Source organism: Chinchilla lanigera, unplaced genomic scaffold (genome assembly GCF_000276665.1).
Source record: "Chinchilla lanigera isolate Chin_1 unplaced genomic scaffold, ChiLan1.0 scaffold00067, whole genome shotgun sequence".
NCBI classification, from domain to species: Eukaryota; Metazoa; Chordata; class Mammalia; order Rodentia; family Chinchillidae; genus Chinchilla; species Chinchilla lanigera.
The window spans coordinates 10,000,866-10,010,872 of record NW_004955468.1 but is presented as its reverse complement, the minus strand read 5'-3'; the positions used below and the strand labels follow the sequence as shown (position 1 = coordinate 10,010,872).

General features: G+C 43.1%; 1 protein-coding gene across 2 annotated transcripts in view; it reads right to left on the bottom strand.

The window, feature by feature from the left end:
* LOC102021545 (neuroblastoma breakpoint family member 4-like) overlaps positions 1–10,007 on the bottom strand; it is a 51,468-nt gene extending 41,461 nt beyond the window's left edge. Inside the window, exons 1-4 of one of the 2 annotated variants that reach the window (XM_013522485.1) lie at positions 9,993–10,007; positions 9,466–9,737; positions 2,824–3,905; positions 2,396–2,514 (exon numbers count right to left, since the gene is read on the bottom strand). The gene's annotated coding sequence lies outside the window, so the exon portion shown is untranslated. Of the gene's footprint in view, positions 1–2,395; positions 2,515–2,823; positions 9,092–9,465; positions 9,738–9,992 lie in introns of those variants that run through there. The other variant, XM_013522486.1, reaches the window with a different exon arrangement.

Sequence of the window (10,007 nt, the reverse complement as noted above, 5' to 3'; positions counted from 1 at the left end):
ACAGGAACAGACTAGAAGATGCAACTCCAGACATATTCAGCCACCTTATATTTGACAGAAAGCCAAACACATACACTGGGAGAAAGATAGTCTCTTTAATAAATGGTGCTGGGAAAACTGGCTCAGCACATGTTGAAGATTAAAATTGGATGTGTATCTTTCACCATGCACTAAACTAAATTCAAAGTAGATCAAAGTTTAAATAATAAGACAGAAATATTAAATCTGCTGGAAGATAGAATAGGTAAAACTCTTCAAGACACTGGTGTAGGTTTTATGAATAAAACCCCAATTGCACAAGAACTATCACAAAGAATCACCAACTGAGATCTCATCCTATTAAACAGCTTTTGCACAGCAAGACAAACCACCAATGGAGTGAAGAGACAACCCACAATGTGGGAAAAAAATGTTTACCAGATGTTCCTCAGACAAAGGTTTACTATCAAGAATGTATAAAGAACTCAAAAAAATCAGACCTCCCAAATTTAAAGACCCAATCCAAAAATGGGCATTGGAGATGAATATACACTTTTCAATGTAGAAATACAAACAGCAAATAAATATATGAAAAAATGTTCAATATCACTCTTCACTCAAGAGATGCAAATTAAAGCAACATGGAGATTTCATCTCACCCCAGAAAATATGGTTGTCATCAAGAAATCAAACAATAACAAATGCTGGAGTGGTTATGAGGAAAAAGAAACTTTTCTTGTTGGTGGGAGTGTAGATTGGTCCAACCACTCTGGAAATCAGTGTGGAGATACCTCAAAAAACTAAGATTGGAGGTCCCATTTGACCCAGCTATTCCCCTTCTGGGTGTCTTCCCAGAAGAATTAAAAACATCATACCAAAGTGATATACGTGCACCCATGTTTATAGCAGCACAATTTGTAATCGCTAAATCATGGAGACAACCCAAATACTCATCAACCAAGGAATGGATAAAAAAGATGTGGTCTTTTTATATAGTGGAACATTACTCAGCCATAAAGAAAGATAAACGAGACTTTTATAGGTAAATGGATGCAACTTGAATCCATACTCAAAAGTGAAATAAACCAGATGCAAATGTGTAAACACCATATTGTCTCCTTAGTGTGAGAAGCTGAAAGAGTAACTGTGGTCCAACATGTACAATAGATACTATAAAATGGGAAGAAACTTCAAAAGGAAAGAGAAACCACTTTAGGGGAATAGGAAAAAAGAAGGAAGGGAAAAACAAAAGGAAAAAACGTGTATATATAATAAATAGTTAAAATACTTATACTACTTATTTCCCTTAGTTTATCAAAAAGGTAGGTTTGTGCTAATACTGTTTGAACAATTAAATGCTGATACCTCATACTCTGAGTATGTATTAATCATTGGTACCCTCCTATCACATTGTTTTGTAATTCAGTTTGTGATGTTTTGAGGTGTTTTTTTCTTTAAAATAAAAATTTAAAAAATAAAACATGACAACAAAATCTGATTGGAAAAGAAAGAAATAGAAAAAAAGCCATGGTTAAGAGAAGAAAAAACAACTCATACCCTGGCAAAAACTATTTGTAAAATACAGATTTGGTGAGGATTAATGTTTAAAATGTACACAGAACTCTTACAACTTAACAGTAAAAATGCAAACAACATGGTTTTAAAATGGGCTAAGGGTCTGGGCACCTTACCAAAACTACAAATAAACAAGTGGCAAATAGAAGGATAATCAAAAGTTTTGTAAGGGCTGGGGATATAGTTCAGTGGCACAGCACCTACTTGGCAAGCACTAGCTCCTGCATTTGATTGCCAGAACCAAAAAAAAAAAGTTTTGTAAATTCAAGCAGGAGTGAAATGCTGTTACACACCCATTAGAATGGTTCAAATCTAAAACACTGACAATATGAAATGCTATCAAAGGTGTGGAACATGGGAACGCTCACTCATGGCGGTGGAAATATAAAATGCTTCAGTCATATTGGAAGGCTGTTTGATGGGTTTTTATAAAGCTACCTGTCGTCTTACCAGAGAAGACGGCAAATATTTTCCTAGATATTTCTCTAAAGTGAAAAGTTATGCACACACACACACACACGCACACGCACACACACACACACCTTACATGAATGTTTACAGTGGTTTATTCACTAGTGTAAGAAAAACTGGAAAAAGTAACCAAGACGTCTTCACTAAGTGATAGACAAACAACTGCGTTGCATCCACCTAATCAAACAATTCGCAGAAATAAATGAGCTTTCAATCCAGGAAATGACATTGAGGAAATTGAAACATATTATGCCAGAAGAAGCCAGTCTAAATATCTTCATACTATATAATCCCAAACATAAAAAGTTCTAGAAAAGTTAAACTTTAGAGATAGTAAACAAAACAAAACAACAACAACAATAAACAGTACTTCCAAGGAGGGGCTGGCAGAACAGGATAAACTGGTGAAGAAAAGGCAAACTTCCAGTGGTGACATGCTTCTGAATAATTCTCTACTGGAGAAGCATGCAGTAATGCATTTGTCAAAAACTGTAAAACACAAAGAATAAACCTTAATGTTAACTGTGAACTTTACTTAATAATTATAATGTATGGCTATTGGTTCTTCAATTCAAGCAAACAAACCACACTAAGGTAAAATACTAGTAACGGGAGAAGTAATGGGGGGGGGGACAGGGAACCTCCAAGAACACTGAACTATCAGCCCAATACATCTGCAAACCAAGAACTGCTCTAAAACATCCGTCCCTTAATTTGTTCTTAAATGCCAGGATGGGGCAGCCACAAATCAAAGTCAGTGGTATCCTGTGATAGCAGGTTCCCTTGAGATGTACCAACCTGGAGTTGGAGATGTTGGTGATGTCTGTGCTTGTGTCCTGAGGGTCGCCCTGGAATCCAGTCAGGTGAGGGTGGCCTCAGTCCTCTGGACAGGGAGACCTAGGACAGGGAAAAAGCCCTTCACAGGGTGAAATTCAGTGAATATTCCAACCACTGCCACTTCCAAGAGCCCCAGCAGCACCAAGATTCAAGGAGGAGGCCAGCAGGGACTGAGGGCTACAGTGTGATTCCTGCCTGAAAGAGCAAGTGACTCCGGACACTTTGGTAAATTTGGAGCAATAATCAGAACTGCAGAAAGAGTTTAGGTAAGGACTATAGGGTCCTTGGGTGAGCTTGAACACTAATTTTTTCTCCCAACAGCCACACTAACGCATTTTACCCCAGAGACAGAATACTCTAAAATCACAGACTGTTCACATGCTGTACAAAAGTCCCCAGCTCCTTTTTCTTCCCTAAAGAAATAAGCAAAACCCACTGGTGCTGCAGACAGTGACACTTCTCCTTGGGTAAGTGTGGTCAGTGACCTGAATGAGTGGCACTGGTGACACCAGACATGGAGCCACTATCTTTTCCCCTTCTCCCCCACTCTCAGAAGCTGCCCCACCGCAGGTGACATTCACAGCATGTGGTCAAGAATTACCCCTGAGCACTTCTTCACCACATTTCACTGGCCTTGCTCACTGCTGGTGCTCCAGGGCCCACCCGGGCTGCAGGTGGGGAGGACATGAACCCTGTGTGCTCCCGATGCTGTGCCGCCCTGTCTTGCCGTCTTCCGCAGGGGACTCAGAACTGAGGTTTTCTACCCGTGCAGCCTCTTACTTAGTGTAGGACCTGGCACCAATAACACCTAGTACATACTGGAAGAAGTCATTCTACCACACATTCCTGAGGGGACCCAGAATGCCACTCTGGCCTACCAGTTTTTAGTTGCAGATGGTTCCAGAATTGGAGGGTGTGAAAGGCTTTCAAAAGTGGATGTTCTTCGCCAGGAATGGTGACATATGGCTATAATCCCAGGTACTCCAGAGGCTGCAGCAGGAGGATGGCAAGTTCCAGGCCAGTCTGGATAGCATAGAGAGACCCTGTCTCAAAATAAAAAATAAGAACTATGGTAGAGTATCCTCGGCTTGTACCCCTGATAATTACAAAAATGGCTGTTCTTTAAAGCTTTTATACTGAGTCGCACCAAGCTTCCCTGGAAATATCTAGGGGGCACATCTGAAACTGCACTGGGCTTCTCACCTTGGACGGTGCAGTGGCCTTAGCCTGGGGGAATGCTGGTGAGTGTGGAAGGGGTGAAACAGAGAAAGTGAAGCAGAGAAAGCAGGTGGGCATGTGGAATGAGGGTGGGGACAGAGAGTAAGTGAAAGGGGATGTTGGAGGGGGGAGGTTAAAAGGGTAAAAGAGAGAGAGAGAGCAAAGAGCAAGACAATTAGCCAAAAGGACTAAATCGGAAAGAAAACACTATCCACTACTTAGATAAACAACTCACACCTGATCACAGGACTGGAGACTCTGGGAGACCGAGACCATGGTGATGAAGAGAAAGTGTGACCTTTGGTTTCACTCTGAGACATAAGAGAACTCTGTTATCCCCAAGGCCTGCAGGGCCTGTCGTTTTAGCTCTATGGATTTGACCGCTCTCTACTCTGTGTGAGGCAGCTCGTGTCCCATGGCATTAGGACTGTTCAAGGTGCAGAGACTTGGCCGAATGCTGTCCAGTGCTCAAGTCAGCCAACCAAAAGGGTGAAACATGGAAGAAGGAGAGATGTCAACCTGGGGGGAGGGCAGAGCCACGAATGTGCCTCCTTGCTACCCTCAAAGTTCCTGTATTTGGGTCTATGAAATAAGCTGACAAACTGATCAGGGAAAAGACTAATTTACTACATGAATACACATGAGACTCTCACAAAACCTAAGACTCAACCAAGAGCAAAACAATTAAGGTTTATGTAGTATTCTCAGCTACACAAAGAAACAGGGGTGTCAGCTTCTGAAGGGAGTGCTGACAGAGGACAGCAGGTGAGGGAGGAGTGCCCAGGGAACAAAGGTCGTTGTGCAGCACAGATAAAGTCTGCCAGGTAGCAGCCTTGACAGCAGGCGATAGGCCATGCCAGCCTCACCAGGCTGGATGTGGACCATTCGTCTCTTCTGCTGTGGTATAAGCCAGTCTCCCCTGTTGATGAGATACCTAGGGAAGGGATTCGTGTCCACTGGTTAATGTCTGGCAAGAAAACCTCAAATGCCTTCAAGTAATCATCCTACCACACCTTCATACTGCCAGGTATTGATTTCTGAGTTACAGCAGAAGAAAAGAGGAAGAAGCAGAGCATCTATGAGATTGCAAGTGGAAAACAGACTGTCATCAGGGCACAACCACTGTAAATGCCACAGAAAAATTTATGAACAAAAATGACAGGGATGATGAGAAAGATGAATATAGCAATGTCATGTAAGATGGAGTCAAGAGGGAAAGGTCCCGCACAGTCTGAGGGAGAGATGAGCAGGGCCTGAAAACCAGTAAGACAATCAGTTCCAGGAGTCGGGGCAGCAGAAATCAGTCAGCAGCAGAGTGCAGGTGAAGAAGCCACAGCCCCTTCCACCAGCCATGTGGGAGAGATTTGTCAGTGACGGGAAAATAGAATTATATCTTAAAAAGAAAACAGGGTCTAACAAAGCCTTTCACTCTCCTTAATTTTATCAGTTGTCTGGGAACATTAAAATGCAAAAGGTAAGGAGACTGTAGGAGGTGAGACACAGAGAATGAGTCTCAAAGCTAAGGCAAGAAAGCATAAATGGAAAGGTCAGGCTCAGCAGGGATCACAACAGCATCTCTTCTGAAGATGGGGAGGAGTAGAAAATCACCCTTGGAACCAAGAGAGAGGAAACGTGAAAGAGCTGCTACCAGACAATACTGATTTTCACAAGGCAATAAGAAAGATGCTTATCGTTAGAGAGAAAGGCAAGGAGACAAAAATATGTAAGAACACATGCAGGGATTGTCTAGTAAAAGAATACAAGTTTCATCAAGACCTTACCAAAGTTAACTAAAAGAAGTTGAGAGGGTTAAAGCTTTCACCATCAGTGTATCTCAGGTACCAAGCTGACAGCAAGAGATAATAATAACACAGAACACAAAGGAAGACAGAAAGGAGAAGAGAATCTGTGAAGTGGGAGATGGGAATGCAAACATGGTCTGAGAATAGGGTTCAGGGGCCAAGCAGGAAGAAAAGTCAGGACTGAGCAATGGCACAACACAAACTGTAAAACGTCAATCAGCAGAAAGTTTCACTGCAATAGTCCCAGTTTACATTAGTAATTAGGAGAAACATCCTTCTCAATTAAAGAGTTATCCTAAGCCTAAGAGGTGCAGTGCATGAGAGGAGCAGATGCGCTCAGACTGGGACAGGTAACCACTAATGAGGATGACTTGCACAAAGACCAAGTCTAAACTCCTGAAAGAAATGGTTTTCATCTCCTAAGGACCATGGAAAGGTTATTGCCAGGAGGAAGCATCAAGGTCACCAAGCACGCAAGAGCTCTGGCACAGGGCTGGGGCAGCACCACCCAGGATGCCCGAACGCTCCCTCTGCTGCTCCACCTTGCATGATCTGAGCACTGCAAGCAAGCCCAGCCCCTCTTTCCTGCTGTGCCCCTTCTGAGCTTGCAACTGACAAAGGCTCATGATGTGCTAACTTTAAAGAACGACAGTGAAAGAAACGCTACACATTATCACTTGGCATATGATGAAAGATGAACAAGGAGCTCAGGGACAACAAACTGACAGCCAGCACCACATTCAACAAGGAACATGATTCCATAGCATATTAATGTGTTCTAAAATGAGTTCTTGGAATTTTCTCAGATGAGCTGAACTGCATTTCCACAAGGACTTGCGTAGGAACTATAACATACATGCTTCACAAAGACTAGTGGGGTTGGTTCACACACTTGCCAAGGTTGGACGGAAACAAACTGAACAGCACCACCTGAGGGTAGCATGGTGCTGAGGGAAGAAACCAAAGAAACTATCTCTCTCCTTCTGTTGTGGCCTCCGGTAGCTAGCAACCTATGTCTGTGGTTTCAATTGAATAGCAACCCGTGACCATTTTGCAGTGGAGCATAAAATCGGCACTAGAAAGTCCAGTCAGTCTCCTACTCCCCTTAACCACTGCTGTTTCTGCTTCTGTAACCTCGCCGGCACCAATGCGAGGCTGCCGCATACAGTACAAATGGTATAAAAGTGAAAACAAAGCCCTGTTTGGGGTTCTCAGGGTGCCGTGAATCTCTTGCAGACCCGCCAGCAATAAAAGCCGCTTCTTGTTCCTACTTTGCATCCGAGCGCTGTGTCCGGGATCCCAATTCATTTCCTACTTCAGTGCCAAAGACAGTATTAGCCCTTGCATTTTCAAGGCATTGCACAAACTCTGCGAGATATGAATAGAGGTATGATTATCCCCATTTGGCACAGTAGGAAACTGAGTCAGAGGCTAGAACTCATCTCCTGACCAGTGCAATGGTTGGTTCACCGCACTGCCTCTCTCTTTTTCAAAGCTCTGATTCAATTCCCTCTCCATGCAGAAAGACAGTCGACCAGGTCAGACACCTTTTCATAATTCTGAGGAATCTGTAGCATAGCTTTCTCTCATGCCTAAAAACAGTGAGTCTAACTTCCTCAGGCATCAAAATCACCTAAGGGTTTGATCACTGAGCCCCACTCCCAAGGTTTCTCATTCAGTAGGTCTGGACAGGGACCCATACGTTTTGCATTTCTAACAAGTTCAAATGCTGCTGCCAAAGTTGCTGGGCAGATGACTACAATTTGGGAACTCTTCCTCTGGTTTTGTTTTTTTGTTTTTTTTTTTTTTTTAGTTTTTCGAGACAAGGTCTTGCTATACAGTCCAAGCTGACCTGGACACTAATATATAGTCCAACCTGGCCTAGAACTCACTGTGATCTTCCTGCCTTAGCCTCCCAAGTACTGGGAGTACAGGTGTACTCACTACACCTGGCCAATTTGGGAACTATTGATTTAGAAGATAGTAAATGCACCATCTGCAACCTAAGGTTCAAAACTGCAAGTCCAGTATAGTGTATACCAAATGCTGACTTCCTTAGACAAAGACTCCCCAACAGGCAAGTCTTCCTTTTGTGGATGTGCAGGGGCCTAATAACAGATTGCTTTCCAGTAAGGCAAACAGATGGTTTTTCAACTTGGCCTCACTTCTTTGGCATCAAGAAGGTCTGCAGTTCTGAGTTTCCTGCTCTGCCTAAGCTCAACGCAGACACACCTGGGCAAGTGTCTCCCCTCACTACTGCTCATGCCACTCAATTGTTCTCAGCCCCCTCTGTGCTTTAGCTCTTTAATGCTGCAGGTAGAAAGGATTGCTCCTTGTCTGTGATATCTTTAAGATTACCTTCTTCAAATTAAAAAAAAAAAAAAATGACTACTTGAGACTAATCTCCCAGTGTAGATTTATTGAGCATAATACATAAATACTATGATTTCTCCTCTTCTAGGTAACTTACCCCAACTACCAAAACCGTCACCGAGGGTTCAGGTCTCCCACCTAGCAATATGGCACATGGATGAAAAAGAAGTCTAAGAGAAAAAAAACCTGCAGTTCCCGGGGGCTCTGGGATGACCTAGTGCTCTTGGTGGAACAAAGGGCCAGGAGTCTGAGCACTCGCAGCTTTTATTGGTATCAATCAGGGAGGTGGATGGGGATAGCGGCAGAGTGCTGGGGAAGAGAAACTTTGCAGGCATGGCTGAAAGGAGAAACACAGCACTCTTACAGCAGGTACAGAAGCCCTCCAATTAGCAGTACAATGGATAGCTTGATGTATGCAAGCCTGCACTTTTACTGCCAGGAAGCTTTTTTTTGGTATCCCATAGCCTCAGCTGAGTTGCTATCTCATGTTGTAGCCCTGGCATCCCACAGGCTCTTGCTGGAGCCTTCATTCCAGCTGCCAGTAGGGGGATAGGGGAGGTACGTTGCTGCTTTGCTATGATGACACTCATCTGTGTCCTGGCTGGCCAGACTCAATCACATTCTTCTGGCCAATTAAGGGAACATCCATTTCTATGTAGCCAGCCCTGCATATCTCAGTCAATAGGGTTGAAGTAAAGGTCAGATAAAGATGGAGGCAAGGGGTTTCACTTCTCAGGGGAACGCAGCTTGGCAGTCTCTCACACCCAACTGAAAGCTCAAGACTGTTCTCTTTTTTGTTTTGTTTTGTTTTGTTTGTTTTTCTTCCAGTACCAGGAATCGAACTTATGATCTCGCAATGGCCAGGCAGGCGCTGTGCCGCTGAGCTAAATCCCCGGCCCCAAGACTGCTCTCTTTCTTACACCCTTTCTTTTTAAAGAGAAAAAGTCCTTCAGTCACAAATTCAAATTTGTAGTGCAGTCTAGAACTATTAATATTTCGTTAAGGCCAAGTTTTGTATAAAAGAGACTAAACTGGGAGCCCCTGGGTTGTCACCACCCATGTGTCACAATGCTTTCTAAAAACATGAGCTAGCATTTAAATTCAGGCATGGATTATAAAAATCAAGATCTACAACTTTCTTAAAAAACATAGGTTACAAACAAGACAGGACTTGATTTTATCCTTGATGAGACGCTACTTTAGTTGCTACCTTTGGACAAGACGTGCTTCCCAGGGGAGTGCAGATGCCATCACTCAATAACTGAGAACCGTTCAGGACCCAAGAACAACCTGGCAAACTTGAAGAGACAGAACTTCAGTGTTTTTAGACAAAAGCTCACAGGATGTAATGACTGCTCTTTCTCTCTTCATAGTACCTCTTCTTTCATCCTCAATTCCTGAGCAAATCCAGAATGAAGTCCTGAGAATTTGAGGTCCTGAGTTGCTCCAAAGAGGCAGGTGGCATGGAGAGTCACAGGATACCTTTTGTATATGTATGTGCATAAAATTACTAGTGTATGAATTGTAGAAAGTAATGGACTACACACACACACACACACACACACACACACACACACACATATATATATATATGTCCCATCTTAGTCATGTCTGTCTTCCCTTCTTCCCCATTCCCAGGCTCCTTCCCCTTTCTTGATAATCCCTCTTCTACTTTCAGGTTAATTTTAAATTTCCACATAAGAGGGAAAACATGAAGCTGGGTATGCCAGTACACACCTGTAATCCAGTACT